We start from the raw sequence: 12,168 nt of genomic DNA on the forward strand, positions 1-12,168 counted from the left end.
TTGTGGAATGATGCGTGGAATGATGTGCGGAATGATGTGTGCAATGATGTGTCGAATGCTGTGTGGAATGGTGGGTGGAATGATGTGTGGAATGATGTTTGGACTGATGTGTGGAATGATGTCTGGAATGTTGTGTGGAATAATGTGTGGAATGACGTTTGGAATGATGTGTGGAATGACGTTTAGAATGATGTGTGGAATGATGTGTAGAATGACGGGTGGAATGATATGTGGAATGATGCGTGGAATAATGTGTGGAATGATGTGTTAAATGATACGTGGAATTATGTGTCGAATGATTTGTTGAATGATGTGTGGAATGACGTGTGGAATGATGTGTGGAATGATGTGTGCAATGAGGTTTTGAATGAGGAGTGGAATGAGCTGAGGAATGATGTGTGATATGAGGTTTGGAATAATGTGTGGAATGACGTTTGGAATGATGTGTCGAAAGATGTATGGAATGATGTGTCGAATGACGTGTGAAATGATGTTTGGAATGAAGTGTGGAATGATGTGTGGAATGAGGTTTGGAATGATGTGTAGAATGAGGTGTGGAATGATGGGTGGAATAATGTGTGGAATGATGTGTGGAATGATGTGTAGAATGAGGTGTGGAAGGATGTGTGGAATGATGTGTGGAATGATTTGTGGAATGATATGTGGAATCATGTGTGGAATGATGTGTGGAATAAAGTGTAGAATGATGTGTGGAATGATGTGTGGAATGATTTGTGGAATGTTGTGTGGAATAATGTATGGAATGAGGTTTGGAACGATGTATGCAATGATGTTTGGAATGATGTGTGGAATGAGATTTGGAATGATGAGTGGAATGATGTGTGGAATGATGTTTGGAATGATGTGTGGAATGAAGTTTAGAATGACGGGTGAAATGATGTGTGGAATGATGCGTGTAATGATGTGTGGAATGATGTTTGGAATGATGTATGGAATGATGTGTGGAATGATGTGTGGAATGGTGTGTTGAATGATACGTGGAATGAAGTGTGGAATGATTTGTGGAATGATGTGTGGAATGACGTGTGGAATAATGTGTGGAATAATGTGTGGAATGAGGTTTGGAATGATGTGTGGAATGAGGTGAGGAATGATGTATGAAATAATGTTTGAAATGATGTGTGGAATGATGTGTGGAATGAGGTTTGGAATGATGTGTAGATTTATGTGTTGAATGAGGTGTGGAATGATGGGTGCAAGGATTTGTGTAGAATGAATTGTGGAATGAGGTGTGGAATCATGTGTGGAAATATGTGTGGAATGATGTGTAGAATGAGGTGTGGAATGATATGTCGAATGATGTGTGAAATGATGTTTGGAATGAAGTGTGGAATGTTGTGTGGAATGAGATTTGGAATGATGTATAGAATGATGTATAGAATGAGGTGTGGAATGATGGGTGGAATAATGTGTGGAATGATGCGTGGAATGATGTGTTGAATGAGGTGTGGAATGATGTGTGGAATGATGTGTGAAATGATTTGTCGAATGATGTATGGAATCATGTGTGGAATGATTTGAGGAATGATGTGTAGAATGATGTGTGGAAAGATGTGTGAAATGATGTGTGGAATGTTGTGTGGAATAATGTATGGAATGAGGTTTGGAACGATGTATGGAATGATGTTTGGAATGATGTTTGGAATGAGATTTGGAATGATGAGTGGAATGATGTGTGGAATGATTTGTGGAATGATGTTTGGAATGATGTTTGGAATGATGTGTGGAATGATGAGGAGAATGACGGGTGGAATGTTGTGTGGAATGTTGCGTGGAATGATGTGTGGAATGATGTTTGGAATGATGTATGGAATAATTTGTGGAATGAAGTGTGGAATGATGTGTTAAATGATATGTGGAACGATGTGTGGAATGATTTGTGGAATGATATGTGGAATGACGTGTGGAATGATGTGTGGAATGACGTGTGGATTGATGTGTGGAATGATGTGAGGAATGAGGTTTGGAATGATGTGTAGAATGAGGTGAGCACTGATGTGTGAAATGATGTGTGGAATGTTGTGTGGAATGATGTTTGGAATGATGTGTACCGTGATGTGACGAATGCTGTGTGGAATGGTGGGTGGAATGATGTGTGGAAAGATGTGTGGAATGACGTGTGGAATGATGTGTGGAATGATGTGTGGAATGAGGTTTGGAATGAGCTGAGGAATGATGTGTGGAATGATTGTTGGAATGGTGGGTGGAATGATGTGTAGAATGAGGTTTGGAATGATGTGTGGAATGATGTCTTGAATGATGTGTGGAAGAATGTGTGGAATGAGGTTTGGAATGATGTGTGGAATGGTGTTTGGAATGATGTGTGGAATGATGTGCAGAATGACGGGTGGAATAATGTGTGGAATGATGCGTGGAATGATGTGTGGAATGATGTGTTAAATGATACTTGGAATGATGTGTGGAATGATTTGTGGAATGATGTGTGGAATGATGTGTGGAATGACGTGTGGAATGATGTGTGGAATGATGTGTGGAATGAGGTTTGGAATGAGCTGAGGAATGATGTGTGGTATGAGGTTTGGAATAATGTGTGGAATGAGGTTTGGAATGATGTGTGGAATGATGTATGGAATGATGTGTCCAATGATGTATGAAATGATGTTTGGAATGATGTGTGGAATGATGTTTGGAATGAGATCTGGAATAATGTGTGGAATGATGTTTGGAATGATTTGTGGAATGATGTGCGGAATGACGTGTGGAATGATGTGTGGAATGATGAGGAGAATGACGGGTGGAATGTTGTGTGGAATGTTGCGTGGAATGATGTGTGGAATGATGTTTGGAATGATGTATGGAATAATGTGTGGAATGAAGTGTGGAATGATGTTTTAAATGATTTGTGGAACGATGTGTGGAATGATTTGTGGAATGATGTGTGGAATGACGTGTGGAATGATGTGTGGAATGACGTGTGGATTGATGTGTGGAATAATGTGTGGAATGAGGTTTGGAATGATGTGTAGAATGAGGTGAGGACTAATGTGTGAAATGATGTGTGGAATGTTGTGTGGAATGATGTTTGGAATTATGTGTACAGTGATGTGACGAATGCTGTGTGGAATGGTGGGTGGAATGATGTGTGGAAAGATGTGTGGACTGATGTGTGGAATAATGTGTGGAATGATTTTTGGAATGGTGGGTGGAATGATGTGTAGAATGACGGGTGGAATAATGTGTGGAATGATGCGTGGAATGATGTGTGGAATGATGTGTGGAATGATGTTTGGAATGATGTCTGGAATGATGTGTGGAATGATGTGTGGAATGACGTGTGGAATGATGTGTGGAATAATGTGTGGAATGAGGTTTGGAATGAAGTGAGAAATGATGTGTGTTATGAGGTTTGGAATAATGTGTGGAATGAGGTTTGGAATGATGTGTGGAATGATGTATGGAATTATGTGTCCAATGATGTGTGAAATGATGTTTGGAATGATGTGTGGAATCATGTTTAGAATGAGGTGTGGAATTAGGTGTGGGATGTTTTGTGGAATGATCCGTGGAATGATGTCTGGAATGATGTGTGTAATGAGCTGTGAATGATGTCTGGAATGATGTGTAATGAAGTGTGGAATGATGTGTGGAATGTTGTTTGGAATGATGTTTGGAATGATGTGTGCAATGATGCGTCGAATTCTGTGTTGAATGGTGGGTGGAATGATGTGTGGAATGTTGTGTGGACTGAAGTTTGGAATGTTGTGTGGAATAATGTGTGGAATGAGGTTTGGAATGATGTGTGGAATGATGTTTGGAATGATGTGTGGAATGATGTGTAGAATGACCGGTGGAATGATGTGTGGAATGATGCTTGCAATGATGTGTGGAATGATGTGTTAAATGATACGTGGAATGATGTGTGGAATGATTTGTGGAATGATGTGTGGAATGACGTGTGGAATGATGTGTGGAATGATGTGTGCAATGAGGTTTGGAATGATGAGTGAAATGAAGTGAGGAATGATGTGTGATATGAGGTTTGGAATAATGTGTGGAATGACGTTTGGAATGATGTGTCGAAATATGTATGGAATGATGTGTCGAATGACGTGTGAAATGATGTTTGGAATGAAGTGTGGAATGATGTGTGGAATGAGGTTTGGAATGATGTGTAGAATGAGGTGTAGAATGATGGGTGGAATAATGCGTGTAATGATGTGTGGAATGCTGTTTGGAATGATGTATGGAATGATGTGTGGAATGATGTGTGGAATGGTGTGTTGAATGATACGTGGAATGAAGTGTGGAATGATTTGTGGAATGCTGTGTGGAATGACGTGTGGAATAATGTGTGGAATAATGTGTGGAATGAGGTTTGGAATGATGTGTGGAATGAGGTGAGGAATGATGTATGAAATAATGTTTGAAATGATGTGTGGAATGATGTGTGGAATGAGGTTTGGAATGATGTGTAGATTTATGTGTTGAATGAGGTGTGGAATGATGGGTGCAAGGATTTGTGTAGAATGAATTGTGGAATGAGGTGTGGAATCATGTGTGGAAATATGTGTGGAATGATGTGTAGAATGAGGTGTGGAATGATATGTCGAATGATGTGTGAAATGATGTTTGGAATGAAGTGTGGAATGTTGTGTGGAATGAGATTTGGAATGATGTATAGAATGATGTATAGAATGAGGTGTGGAATGATGGGTGGAATAATGTGTGGAATGATGCGTGGAATGATGTGTTGAATGAGGTGTGGAATGATGTGTGGAATGATGTGTGAAATGATTTGTCGAATGATGTATGGAATCATGTGTGGAATGATTTGAGGAATGATGTGTAGAATGATGTGTGGAAAGATGTGTGAAATGATGTGTGGAATGTTGTGTGGAATAATGTATGGAATGAGGTTTGGAACGATGTATGGAATGATGTTTGGAATGATGTTTGGAATGAGATTTGGAATGATGAGTGGAATGATGTGTGGAATGATTTGTGGAATGATGTTTGGAATGATGTTTGGAATGATGTGTGGAATGATGAGGAGAATGACGGGTGGAATGTTGTGTGGAATGTTGCGTGGAATGATGTGTGGAATGATGTTTGGAATGATGTATGGAATAATTTGTGGAATGAAGTGTGGAATGATGTGTTAAATGATATGTGGAACGATGTGTGGAATGATTTGTGGAATGATATGTGGAATGACGTGTGGAATGATGTGTGGAATGACGTGTGGATTGATGTGTGGAATGATGTGTGGAATGAGGTTTGGAATGATGTGTAGAATGAGGTGAGCACTGATGTGTGAAATGATGTGTGGAATGTTGTGTGGAATGATGTTTGGAATGATGTGTACCGTGATGTGACGAATGCTGTGTGGAATGGTGGGTGGAATGATGTGTGGAAAGATGTGTGGACTGATGTGTGGAATAATGTGTGGAATGATTTTTGGAATGGTGGGTGGAATGATGTGTAGAATGAGGTTTGGAATGATGTGTGGAATGATGTCTTGAATGATGTGTGGAAGAATGTGTGGAATGAGGTTTGGAATGATGTGTGGAATGGTGTTTGGAATGATGTGTGGAATGATGTGCAGAATGACGGGTGGAATAATGTGTGGAATGATGCGTGGAATGATGTGTGGAATGATGTGTTAAATGATACTTGGAATGATGTGTGGAATGATTTGTGGAATGATGTGTGGATTGATGTGTGGAATGACGTGTGGAATGATGTGTGGAATGATGTGTGGAATGAGGTTTGGAATGAGCTGAGGAATGATGTGTGATATGAGGTTTGGAATAATGTGTGGAATGAGGTTTGGAATGATGTGTGGAATGATGTATGGAATGATGTGTCCAATGATGTATGAAATGATGTTTGGAATGATGTGTGGAATGATGTTTGGAATGAGATCTGGAATAATGTGTGGAATGATGTTTGGAATGATTTGTGGAATGATGTGCGGAATGACGTGTGGAATGATGTGTGGAATGATGAGGAGAATGACGGGTGGAATGTTGTGTGGAATGTTGCGTGGAATGATGTGTGGAATGATGTTTGGAATGATGTATGGAATAATGTGTGGAATGAAGTGTGGAATGATGTTTTAAATGATTTGTGGAACGATGTGTGGAATGATTTGTGGAATGATGTGTGGAATGACGTGTGGAATGATGTGTGGAATGACGTGTGGATTGATGTGTGGAATAATGTGTGGAATGAGGTTTGGAATGATGTGTAGAATGAGGTGAGGACTAATTTGTGAAATGATGTGTGGAATGTTGTGTGGAATGATGTTTGGAATTATGTGTACAGTGATGTGACGAATGCTGTGTGGAATGGTGGGTGGAATGATGTGTGGAAAGATGTGTGGACTGATGTGTGGAATAATGTGTGGAATGATTTTTGGAATGGTGGGTGGAATGATGTGTAGAATGACGGGTGGAATAATGTGTGGAATGATGCGTGGAATGATGTGTGGAATGATGTGTGGAATGGTGTTTGGAATGATGTCTGGAATGATGTGTGGAATGATGTGTGGAATGACGTGTGGAATGATGTGTGGAATAATGTGTGGAATGAGGTTTGGAATGAAGTTAGAAATGATGTGTGTTATGAGGTTTGGAATAATGTGTGGAATGAGGTTTGGAATGATGTGTGGAATGATGTATGGAATTATGTGTCCAATGATGTGTGAAATGATGTTTGGAATGATGTGTGGAATCATGTTTAGAATGAGGTGTGGAATTAGATGCGGGATGTTTTGTGGAATGATCCGTGGAATGATGTCTGGAATGATGTGTGTAATGAGCTGTGAATGATGTCTGGAATGATGTGTAATGAAGTGTGGAATGATGTGTGGAATGTTGTTTGGAATGATGTTTGGAATGATGTGTGCAATGATGCGTCGAATTCTGTGTTGAATGGTGGGTGGAATGATGTGTGGAATGCTGTGTGGACTGAAGTTTGGAATGTTGTGTGGAATAATGTGTGGAATGAGGTTTGGAATGATGTGTGGAATGATGTTTGGAATGATGTGTGGAATGATGTGTAGAATGACCGGTGGAATGATGTGTGGAATGATGCTTGCAATGATGTGTGGAATGATGTGTTAAATGATACGTGGAATGATGTGTGGAATGATATGTGGAATGATGTGTGGAATGACGTGTGGAATGATGTGTGGAATGATGTGTGCAATGAGGTTTGGAATGATGAGTGGAATGAAGTGAGGAATGATGTGTGATATGAGGTTTGGAATAATGTGTGGAATGACGTTTGGAATGATGTGTCGAAATATGTATGGAATGATGTGTCGAATGACGTGTGAAATGATGTTTGGAATGAAGTGTGGAATGATGTGTGGAATGAGGTTTGGAATGATGTGTAGAATGAGGTGTAGAATGATGGGTGGAATAATGTGTGGAATGATGTGTGGAATGATGTGTAGAATGAGGTGTGGAAGGATGTGTGGAATGATGTGTGGAATAAAGTGTAGAATGATGTGTGGAATGATGTATGGAATGATGTGTGGAATGTTGTGTGGAATAATGTATGGAATGAGGTTTGGAACGATGTATGCAATGATGTTTGGAATGATGTGTGGAATGAGATTTGGAATGAAGGGTGGAATGATGTGTGGAATGATGTTTGGAATGATGTATGGAATGAAGTTTAGAATGACGGGTGGAATGATGTGTGGAATGATGCGTGGAATGATGTGTGGAATGATGTTTGGAATGATGTATGGAATGATGTGTGGAATGATGTGTGGAATGGTGTGTTGAATGATACGTGGAATGAAGTGTGGAATGATTTGTGGAATGATGTGTGGAATGACGTGTGGAATAATGTGTGGAATAATGTGTGGAATGAGGTTTGGAATGATGTGTGGAATGAGGTGAGGAATGATGTATGAAATAATGTTTGGAATGATGTTTGGAATGATGTGTGGAATGAGGTTTGGAATGATGTGTAGAATTATCTGTTGAATGAGGTGTGGAATGATGGGTGCAACGATTTGTGTAGAATGAATTGTGGAATGAGATGTGGAATCATGTGTGGAAATATGTGTGGAATGATGTGTAGAATGAGGTGTGGAATGATATGTCGAATGATGTGTGAAATGATGTTTGGAATGAAGTGTGGAATGTTGTGTGGAATGTGATTTGGAATGATGTATAGAATGATGTATAGAATGAGGTGTGGAATGATGGGTGGAATAATGCGTGGAATGATGCGTGGAATGATGTGTAGAATGAGGTGTGGAATGATGTGTGGAATGATGTGTTGAATGATCTGTCGAATGATGTATGGAATCATGTGTGGAATGATTTGAGGAATGATGTGTAGAATGAGGTGTGGAATGATGTGTGAAATGATGTGTGGAATGTTGTGTGGAATAATGTATGGAATGAGGTTTGGAACGATGTATGGAATGATGTTTGGAATGATGTGTGGAATGAGATTTGGAATGATGAGTGGAATGATGTGTGGAATGATTTGTGGAATGATGTTTGGAATGATGTTTGGAATGATGTGTGGAATGATGAGGAGAATGACGGGTGGAATGTTGTGTGGAATGTTGCGTGGAATGATGTGTGGAATGATGTTTGGAATGATGTATGGAATAATGTGTGGAATGAAGTGTGGAATGATGTGTTAAATGATATGTGGAACGATGTGTGGAATGATTTGTGGAATGATGTGTGGAATGACGTGTGGAATGATGTGTGGAATGACGTGTGGATTGATGTGTGGAATGATGTGTGGAATGTGGTTTGGAATGATGTGTAGAATGAGGTGAGGACTGATGTGTGAAATGATGTGTGGAATGTTGTGTGGAATGATGTTTGGAATGATGTGTACAGTGATGTGACGAATGCTGTGTGGAATGGTGGGTGAAATGATGTGTGGAAAGATGTGTGGACTGATGTGTGGAATAATGTGTGGAATGATTTTTGGAATGGTGGGTGGAATGATGTGTAGAATGAGGTTTGGAATGATGTGTGGAATGATGTCTTGAATGATGTGTGGAATGATGTGCAGAATGACGGGTGGAATAATGTGTGGAATGATGCGTGGAATGATGTGTGGAATGATGTGTTAAATGATACGTGGAATGATGTGTGGAATGATTTGTGGAATGACATGTGGAATGATGTGTGGAATGACGTGTGGAATGATGTGCGGAATGATGTGTGGAATGAGGTTTGGAATGAGGTGAGGAATGATGTGTGGTATGAGGTTTGGAATAATGTGTGGAATGAGGTTTGGAATGATGTGTGGAATGATGTATGGAATGAGATCTGGAATAATGTGTGGAATGATGTTTGGAATGATGTGTGGAATGATGTGTGGAATGAGGTTTCGAATGATGTGTAGATTTATGTGTTGAATGAGGTGTGGAATGATGGGTGCAACGATTTGTGTAGAATGAATTGTGGAATGAGGTGTGGAATCATGTGTGGAAATATGTGTGGAATGATGTGTAGAATGAGGTGTGGAATGATATGTCGAATGATGTGTGAAATGATGTTTGGAATGAAGTGTGGAATGTTGTGTGGAATGAGATTTGGAATGATGTATAGAATGATGTATAGAATGAGGTGTGGAATGATGTGTGGAATGATGTGTGGAATGATTTGTCGAATGATGTATGGAATCATGTGTGGAATGATTTGAGGAATGATGTGTAGAATGAGGTGTGGAATGATGTGTGAAATGATGTGTGGAATGTTGTGTGGAATAATGTATGGAATGAGGTCTGGAACGATGTATGGAATGATGTTTGGAATGATGTGTGGAATGAGATTTGGAATGATGAGTGGAATGATGTGTGGAATGATTTGTGGAATGATGTTTGGAATGATGTTTGGAATGATGTGTGGAATGATGAGGAGAATGACCGGTGGAATGTTGTGTGGAATGTTGCGTGGAATGATGTGTGGAATGATGTTTGGAATGATGTATGGAATAATGTGTGGAATGAAGTGTGGAATGATGTGTTAAATGATATGTGGAACGATGTGTGGAATGATTTGTGGAATGATGTGTGGAATGACGTGTGGAATGATGTGTGGAATGACGTGTGGATTGATGTGTGTAATGATGTGTGGAATGAGGTTTGGAATGATGTGTAGAATGAGGTGAGGACTGATGTGTGAAATGATGTGTGGAATGTTGTGTGGAATGATGTTTGGAATGATGTGTACAGTGATGTGACGAATGCTGTGTGGAATGGTGGGTGGAATGATGTGTGGAAAGATGTGTGGACTGATGTGTGGAATAATGTGTGGAATGATTTTTGGAATGGTGGGTGGAATGATGTGTAGAATGAGGTTTGGAATGATGTGTGGAATGATGTCTTGAATGATGTGTGGAATGATGTGCAGAATGACGGTTGGAATAATGTGTGGAATGATGCGTGGAATGATGTGTGGAATGATGTGTTAAATGATACGTGGAATGATGTGTGGAATGATTTGTGGAATGATATGTGGAATGATGTGTGGAATGACGTGTGGAATGATGTGTGGAATGATGTGATGAATGAGGTTTGGAATGAGGTGAGGAATGATGTGTGGTATGAGGTTTGGAATAATGTGTGGAATGAGGTTTGGAATGATGTGTGGAATGATGTATGGAATGAGATCTGGAATAATGTGTGGAATGATGTTTGGAATGATTTGTGGAATGATGTGCGGAATGACGTGTGGAATGATGTGTGGAATGATGAGGAGAATGACGGGTGGAATGTTGTGTGGAATGTTGCGTGGAATGATGTGTGGAATGATGTTTGGAATGATGTATGGAATAATGTGTGGAATGAAGTGTGGAATGATGTTTTAAATGATTTGTGGAACGATGTGTGGAATGATTTGTGGAATGATGTATGGAATGACGTGTGGAATGATGTGTGGAATGACGTGTGGATTGATGTGTGGAATAATGTGTGGAATGAGGTTTGGAATGATGTGTAGAATGAGGTGAGGACTGATGTGTGAAATGATGTGTGGAATGTTGTGTGGAATGATGTTTGGAATGATGTGTACAGTGATGTGACGAATGCTGTGTGGAATGGTGGGTGGAATGATGTGTGGAAAGATGTGTGGACTGATGTGTGGAATAATGTGTGGAATGATTTTTGGAATGGTGGGTGGAATGATGTGTAGAATGAGATTTGGAATGATGTGTGGAATGATGTGCAGAATGACGGGTGGAATAATGTGTGGAATGATGCGTGGAATGATGTGTGGAATGATTTGTGGAATGATGTGTGGAATGATGTGTGGAATGACGTGTGGAATGATGTGTGGAATGATGTGTGGAATGAGGTTTGGAATGAGGTGAGGAATAATGTGTGTTATGAGGTTTGGAATAATGTGTGGAATGATGTTTGGAATGAAGTGTGGAATGATATATGGAATGATGTGTCCAATGATGTGTGAAATGATGTTTGGAAAGATGTGTGGAATGATGTTTGGAATGAGATCTGGAATAATGTGTGGAATGATGTTTGGAATGATTTGTGGAATGATGTGTGGAATGACGTGTGGAATGATGTGTGAAATGATGAGTGAAATGATGTGTGGAATGGGATTTGGAATGATGTGTGGAATGATGTGCAGAATGACGGGTGGAATAATGTGTGGAATGATGCGTGGAATGATGTGTGGAATCATGTTTAGAATGAGGTGTGGAATTAGGTGTGGGATGTTGTGTGGAATGATCCGTGGAATGATGTCTGGAATGATGTGTGTAATGAGCTGTGAATGATGTCTGGAATGATGTGTGGAATGAAGTGTGGAATGATGTGTTGAATGGTGGGTGGAATGATGTGTGCAATGCTGTGTGGACTGAAGTTTGGAATGTTGTGTGGAATAATGTGTGGAATGAGGTTTGGAATGATGTGTGGAATGATGTTTGGAATGATGTGTGGAATGATATGTAGAATGACCGGTGGAATGATGTGTGGAATGATGCTTGCAATGATGTGTGGAATGATGTGTTAAATGATACGTGGAATGATGTGTGGAATGATTTGTGGAAATATGTGTGGAATGACGTGTGGAATGATGTGTGGAATGATGTGTGAAATGAGGTGAGGAATGATGTGTGGTATGAAATTTGGAGCAATATGTGGTATGAGGTTTGGAATGATGTGTGGAATGA

This window comes from Pristiophorus japonicus, unplaced genomic scaffold (assembly GCF_044704955.1).
Source record: "Pristiophorus japonicus isolate sPriJap1 unplaced genomic scaffold, sPriJap1.hap1 HAP1_SCAFFOLD_194, whole genome shotgun sequence".
Taxonomy (NCBI): Eukaryota; Metazoa; Chordata; class Chondrichthyes; family Pristiophoridae; genus Pristiophorus; species Pristiophorus japonicus.